Source organism: Grammomys surdaster, unplaced genomic scaffold, assembly GCF_004785775.1.
Source record: "Grammomys surdaster isolate TR1022 unplaced genomic scaffold, NIH_TR_1.0 240, whole genome shotgun sequence".
Taxonomy (NCBI): Eukaryota; Metazoa; Chordata; class Mammalia; order Rodentia; family Muridae; genus Grammomys; species Grammomys surdaster.
The window spans coordinates 525,345-532,698 of record NW_021604685.1 but is presented as its reverse complement, the minus strand read 5'-3'; the positions used below and the strand labels follow the sequence as shown (position 1 = coordinate 532,698).

The 7,354-nt window shown below is 36.7% G+C and overlaps 1 protein-coding gene across 3 annotated transcripts in view; it reads left to right on the top strand.

Moving 5' to 3' along the window:
• Asb12 (ankyrin repeat and SOCS box containing 12) overlaps positions 1-7,354 on the top strand; it is a 25,183-nt gene that overhangs the window by 13,341 nt on the left and 4,488 nt on the right. The window contains exon 1 of one of the 3 annotated variants that reach the window (XM_028774375.1): positions 1,725-1,867. The exons of the other annotated variants lie outside the window; for them this stretch is intronic. The gene's annotated coding sequence lies outside the window, so the exon portion shown is untranslated. Of the gene's footprint in view, positions 1-1,724; positions 1,868-7,354 lie in introns of those variants that run through there. 3 annotated transcript variants of the gene reach the window in all.

Below are 7,354 nucleotides of genomic sequence, written 5' to 3'. Positions count from 1 at the left end.
CTTCTCTTCTCTTCTCTTCTCTTCTCTTCTCTTCTCTTCTCTTCTCTCTCCCCTCTCTCTCTCTTCTCTCTCTCTCCTCTCTCTCTCCTCTCTCTCTCCCCTCTCCTCTCCTCTATCTGTCTCTCTCTCCTCCTCCCTCTCTGTCTCTCTGTCTCTGTCTCTGTCTCTGTCTCTCTCTCTCTCTCTCTCTCTCTCTCTCTCTCTCTCTCTCTCTCTCTCTCTCTCTCTCTCTGTATGTGTGTCCATCCCTGTGAATTTCATTAGGGTCAGTTACCCAGTAACATGGGTGAGAGTTTGTTTACAGAAACGTGGGAACCTTACCAGAAATGTCTTTCCCTTCCCTAGCAACCATTAAGTGTTACAAATCCTCCCATAAGCTCCTTCTGCTATGAGACTGGCTTTTGATGGAGCCCAGCATTCTGCATGTAATCATATCTATTGTGAATTCTGGAGTGCAACATCCAAGTCTATGTCATGCCAGGAAAGGAGAATTCCTCACCATTCTCGTCTCTTACTCTGAGTCTTTCATTCTTTCCAACCTCCCTTTCATTCCATTCCCTAAGCTTTGAAAGGGGTGATATTGATGTTGCATCTGGGGCTCAGCATTCAACAATCACTTATTCTTAGTGCCTTGTCCAGTTGAGTTTGTGCAGTCCCTGGTGGTCACTGAAAAAAGAAGCTTCTCTGACAAAAGCTCACAGCAGCACTGATATGTAAGCATAAACAGTTATTTAGAAGACAATGTGATGGGAATGTCATGATCATTTATAAAAGCAACAGAAGATTTCCCACTAGGACTTATGACCTCTTAAGCCACAGGCTTTTGATCAGGTTTATAGTACCATATATAAATTCCTATCTGTGGAATGTGCTGCAAATCCTGTCAGAAAGGCTGTTTTTTTTCCCAGAGGGAGGCAGGATGCTGGTTCCACTTTTGTTTGTAACATTGAAAAGTGATGACGTAGTTATTTGTAAAAATGAGTTTTGTACCATTTCCATCATTTAAAAGTAATGAGAGAGAGAGTGAGAAAGAGAGAGAGAGAGAGAGAGAGAGAGAGAGAGAGAGAGAGAGAGAGAGGATACACATAAAAACTGTGATTTGACTAAGATCCTAGTGCTGCACACATTAATCTTATAATAGTGTTACCTCTTAGTAAGAACAGTGGGAGGCGGTGGGCATTTCAATTGAACCCGGTAGATAAGTAGATGAGGAAGCTCTATAAGACAAGATTTGCTTAAGCTTTAGACGAGATGACAGAGAGCTCATCCCAGTAGAAAGTTCCCCCACTAATGTTTCTCTTCACTCTCTATATAATGGGGTGATACATTGCAGAGCCCTAAAAAAGGAAAATACAGAAAGTTTGATTTGAGAGGAGAAAGTAAAAAGGTTACAGCACTGAAGAAGGTGAGCAAGTTAGTTGAAGCTGGGGTTTTTCTGGCCCCTTTGTGGTACATAGGAATGTCTATTGCTCGGAGCACTTATCTGAGTGTCCTAGTGAGTACTGTGGCAGAGTATACGAGGACATACTGAGAGCATGTTTCAGCTTTACCAGATGCCTATCTGTCAATCAGCCCTTCTAGGACTACCCTGTGGCAGCCCCCCTCCTCTCGCTGGGATCACTCCCAGAATGTCACTGGCAAGATAACACAGTCAAGGGAGGGAGAAGGAGGGCAGACTAAAAATAGCCAGCTAGAATAAATCAGCCTAGGGACCAATGCCTAGTCTTTCCAGTGGGAACAGAGGTCCCAAACAGCTTCAGCTTGGGGTGGTAGAGGCTCTCTGAAGAGCGCCCACCAGGACCTTTGTGCTTCACAGAGAGACTAGGACTGCAACTCTCCATTGAGCACGAGCTCCAGCTGAAGTCCTGTGAGTACCTCAAACTTAACTTTCAGCTCTGTCCTCTGGGACATTAAAGTCCTGCTCTTCTTGTTGGACCAAGCATCGGGGAGTGCTTAGAAGGTAGAAAGGGAAGAACCTTTAGAAGGGAGAAACGATTTCATGTAAGCTTCCTGCCTTATCTGTCCCAAAGTGTGTCTGTAATACTGTTACTTGGTTTCATATTGCTTTTTTTCAGCTTTTTATTTTATTTTTATTTTTTAATAATATTTGTTTGATTTTGGTGGTTGTGGTGGTGCTTTTTGAGACAGGGTCTCACTCTACTGCATAGTTTGGCTTTGAACTTCTTCAAACTGGGAATTCTGCCTCAGGCTTCCTAGTTAGTACTTGATTACAGGCATGGGCCACTGTATGTGACCGCACTTATTTATTTAGAAGATGTGTTTATCTGCAATAGAGTAGGATTAAGGGCACAAGGGCAGAGTTTCTCAAGTTTGAATAAAGAAGGTGAAGCTTTAAAAATAGTCTAGCAATGCCCGAAGGAATGTTCTAGCGCCCACAGTAACCAAACCCCCCTATAAGAGTTCTTACATTGGGGTCACAGATTCTAAGAGGACCTTAGATAAAATATAAAGGGTTTTAAAAACTTGGGAAAATAAGCAAACAAGATACGTTTTTTCCCCTAATCCTTAACCTCTGACTGAAATTTGCCATCTTCTTCTAAGATGAATGTAGGCAGCAAGTAGTGGTAGTGTTACACATTTGTGTGACTTGGTCGTACCAGAATAAATCGCGAGTATATCATATTACAGTGTGGCAGAGGTCCTGAATTACATCAACCATCAGGCACCACTTACAAATTATTAATAGATCTTGTTGCTTACTATTTCATATAATTTTAAAATGTATTAATAGTAACATTTCAAGATAGTTGCTTCTTTAATTGTATATATTTTACTTTATGTGTCAAAAGCACAATGAAAAGGACCCGAAGTCTTTGAGTTTATCACTATCAGTGCCACAAAGAAAATCTTTCAAATACCTTCACTGTGGGGATTAAAAAGAATCTCTTTGTTTACAGAACTCATACACTAACTTTGGTTAATAATCTAGAGCAATGTGAAGCTATACAATAGACTAGCTGGATTTTCTTGTCCGTATCTAAATGAGCCGTGGCTTCATTTCTCTCTGGAGGTTCATTATAACATAGACTGTACTATGGACTCATTGTGTGATCTAGGTGAGAACTTCAGCATCTCCCCCACTAGCCCCAAGTCCCCAAAATGAAATAAGAAGGGACTACCTATGGAATGTCAGGAAAAAGAATATGTGAATTAAACTTCTGTTACAAAAGTTCTTGGAATTCATTATAGCACTTAAAGGCTAAAAGCCGCAGTGTAGCTAAACATGAAGCAAAGGAGAGGAGGGCATGTATGTTGTAATCTAAAAAAGGGGGTGTATGGAAACTAGGAATATCTAGATTTTTATTTTGAGCTCTGGTAGAATGCATCTGGTTGATGTAAGGTCCTTCGCAAATGTATTAACTTCCAAGCTCCAGTTTCTAACATTTTCAAATTGAAGGTATTATTTACAAAACTATGTGAAATATATTTGAAAAGTACAAGGTTAAAGATGTATTCTGGGTTCATGATAATAAAATACTTCAAAATGACAATGATATAACATTAGAAAAGTACCTGCTACTCTTTGAATTCCCCATCTCTAAGGTGAAGAAATTAACTTATCTGTAAGATCCATTCTAGCTCTAAGTTTTTAAAATATTAAGTAGGGAGCAATTATCATAGAAAAAAACATACCATATATATTATAGTTGCTTTTCTATTTTTTTCTCTAAAGTAGTTGAAAACCCATTGTGAAGAAATAGAATGAAAATAATATTATAAGAATAATTATTTCTCCTAACAGCCCATAGAAAAACACACCATATATATTATAGTTGCTTTTCTATTTTTTTCTGTAAAGTAGTTGAAAACCCATTGTGAAGAAATAGAATAAAAATAATATTATAAGAATAATTATTTCTCCTAACAGCCCCATGAAGCATGGACTATCATTTGTGCCTATAGATAAGGAAATTTAACCACAAAATAGAGAATAGTCAACAAAATCAATAATCAAGGCCAGGTGTGGTGGTGTAACATTCAGCATTGGGGAGCCAGAGGCAGGTGGATCTCTGCAAGTTCTATGCCTGGTCTACATAGCTCATTCCAACTCAGCTAGGGTCATGTAGAGTGACCTGGTCTTAAAAAAGAAGAAGAAGAAAATTTTAAAAATTAGTAATTAGTATAATTTAAATTTGTTTTGTTAGCACATACTCGTTACCCACAGTGTTTGGTTTTAAAAGGGTGTTTTCATCTAAATCTGTTGTGTCCTTTCACCATATTCACAGGACTATCCTCTTTCCCCAGCCCCTTACAACCCTCTTTCTCTATTTCATTTCATTCTCCCAGAAAGTCTACTTCTACTTTGAAATATATACTTAAATGATTTTATACATCTATATAAAACCTTTAGAATCCACAAGTGAGAAAAATATATTTCTCTGAGTCTGACTTATTTTGCAAAATATGATGTCCAGTTGTATCCAGTTTCTTTCAGGTAACATAATCTTGTTCTTCCTTATGAGTTAATAAAGCTACATTGTTTATATAAGCTACAGTTTCTTTACCATTCATCTATTGTTGGATACCTAGGATGATTCCACAGCTTAGCTATTGTCAATAGTACTATTATTAACATAGAAGTGTAAATAATTCAGGTATGTTGATTTAGGGTCCTTCAGGTATGTACCCATGAGGAGTATTACTGAGTTTCTTTGTATTCTCTTTTATACTCTGTTAGATGCATAGCTAAGCAAATATGGTCTTCCATTCTGTAAAATGTGTCATCACTCTATTAATAGTTTCTTTTACTTTTCTTTTAATTTTATATACTTATATTTGTCACATTTTGTAATTATTTTCTGTACTAGTGAAGTCTTTTTCAGAATATCATTCTCAATGCCAATTTCTAGAAGTGCTAGTTTTATTTTTATTTTAGCAGTTTGAGAGTTTCAAGTCTTACATTAATATCTTTGATACACTTTGAATTGATTTTTATATAGGTTGAGAGATATGGATCTATCTTCACTCTGCTACATGTGCACATCTAATTTTTCCTTCACTAAATGTTGAGCAGGTTATATTTCCTATGATTTAAAGTTGGGTTTTTTTGGTTTGTTTGGGTTTTATTTTTTTTGCACCTTTGTTAAGAATCGGATGGCTGTAGTGATGTGGATTTATTTCTAGGTCTTTTATTCTGTTGGTTTATGTGTCTGGTTTTGTACCAGTACCATGCAGATATTGTTACTGTGGCTCTGTGGAATAATTTAAACTCAGCCTTTGATACTTGTAGTATAGGTAGTTTTACCCAGGATTACTTTAGCTATTTGGGGGTCTATTGTGGCTCACTATGAATTTTAGGATTATTTTCTTTATTTCTGTGAAGAATATTGTTGGAATTTGGATTGAAACTTGAATCTGTACACGGTTTTTGGTACATTATTTTCTATCCTATTGAAATCCTTTTCAGAATATCATTGTCAATGCCAATTTCGTGAAGTATCAGTTTTATTTTTCTTTTAGCAGTTTAAGAGTTTCAAGCTTTACATTAATGTCTTTGATACCATTTGAATGGTCATTTTCACAATATTAATTCTTTTAAACCATGATCATCTGAGGTATTTCCATCTTCTGCTATCTTAGTCAGTTTTTTTATTCAGTTATATAGATTTTCACTAATAAGGACTCTTCTGTCAAAAGTTTATTTTAATATATCCTTTGAACCAATTGTGAATGGGATGGTTTCATGGTTTCTTTCTTAGCATGTTCATTATCAGTATACAGGAAGGCTGTTGAGTTTTATATGTCAATATTGTATCTTGCTATTTCACTGAAAGTGTTCATCAGTTATAAGAGGGTTTTTTTTTTTGTAAAGTCTTTAATGTAGCATCGTATGGTCTGAAAATACAGTTAAGTTGACTTCTGCCTGTACAGATAAGTTGATTTCTACATTTTTTAAAATCTGTGCTCCTTTTATTTCTTTGTATTATTGGTCAAACTGAGACTTCAAGGACTCCATTTAGCAAAAATAGAAAAAAAACAACCCTTGTCTCCTGTCTGTTTTTAATGGAAACGCTTTGGGTTTTTCCCTATTTGGCTATAGGTTTGTCATATATAGCCTTTATTATATTGAGTTATATTCTTTACATTCCTGGTTTCTTTGGGGGTATATATCATAAAAGAATGTTGGACATTGTCTCAAGTATTTTTAAAATCTACTGAGATGGTAGCAAAGTTTTATTTCCTTTGTGCATCTAACAGTAAACATTTCTTTTTCTAACCTCTCAGTCCTTTCTTTACTATGATCCTCTCTTGCTTTCTCATGATTCTTAACCTCTTTTTGGAGTCAGGAATCAGATGTTTTCTTTCAGATTCCGAACACAGGAGAGTATTCTTTGTCCTTATTCTGCCATTTTCCAATTCAATCTGACTTATATGTCTTTAAAACTAGTAAAGGTAGAGCTTTCTCCAGTTGGCTATTGAGAACTGTGTTCAGGCATATTTTAAGCAATTACTCTAGTTGCTACCAATAACTCTCTGTGGTGATAAAGAGGTTCATACAGAGAGATTAAGAATGCCATTAAGCCACACAGTTACTATGTAAGTAGTAAATTCATAATTGAAATCCAACTCCAGACCTATGTTTTACCTCCACATGACCTCTTCATCTGCAATGGAGGCAAAAGAGATCCCTATATAAGTTACAGTGCCAATATTATGATGACCATTAGAGTCATGAGAACATAAATTATAGAGGAACTAACTCAAAAGACATATAAGTAGCAGAAAGAATGTACAATGAAGAGGTATCATTTTTCATCCCCTATCATTGTATTTCAGGGTATAATTTGAAACAAGTCTGGATAGGTTGACAAAGCTGTGTGAGATGGGCTAAATAAAGCATTTGATATGTAACTTGAACAAAAGAAAAGGCATTGTTTTGGACTGGAGGTATAGCCACTAAGGAGGCTGAAGCAGGAGGATTACAAGTTCAAATCCAACTCTGCCTTAAAATGAAAACATAAAAAGAATGCTGGGGGTGTAGTTCAGTGATCAAGCAATAGCATGTACAAAGCTGTGTGATCAATCCCCAGTACTGAAAGAAAAATAAATAAATAAAGCAGAGAAAAGGAGAACTTATTAACTGGTTTAGAGTAGACTATGTTTGTTTTATGTTTGTTTGCCCCCTTCCATCCCCAGACAGAGTTTCTCTATGTAATAGTTCTGGCTGTCCTGGAACTAGCTTTGTAGACCAGACTAGCCTAAAACTCCCAGAAATCCATCTGCCTCTGCCTCTTTATGTCTTTCTGCCCCCTTTCCTCTCTGCCTCTTTCTGCCTCTCTCTGCGCCTCTCTGCCTCTCTCTGCCTCTCTCTGCCTCTCTCTGCCTCTCTCTG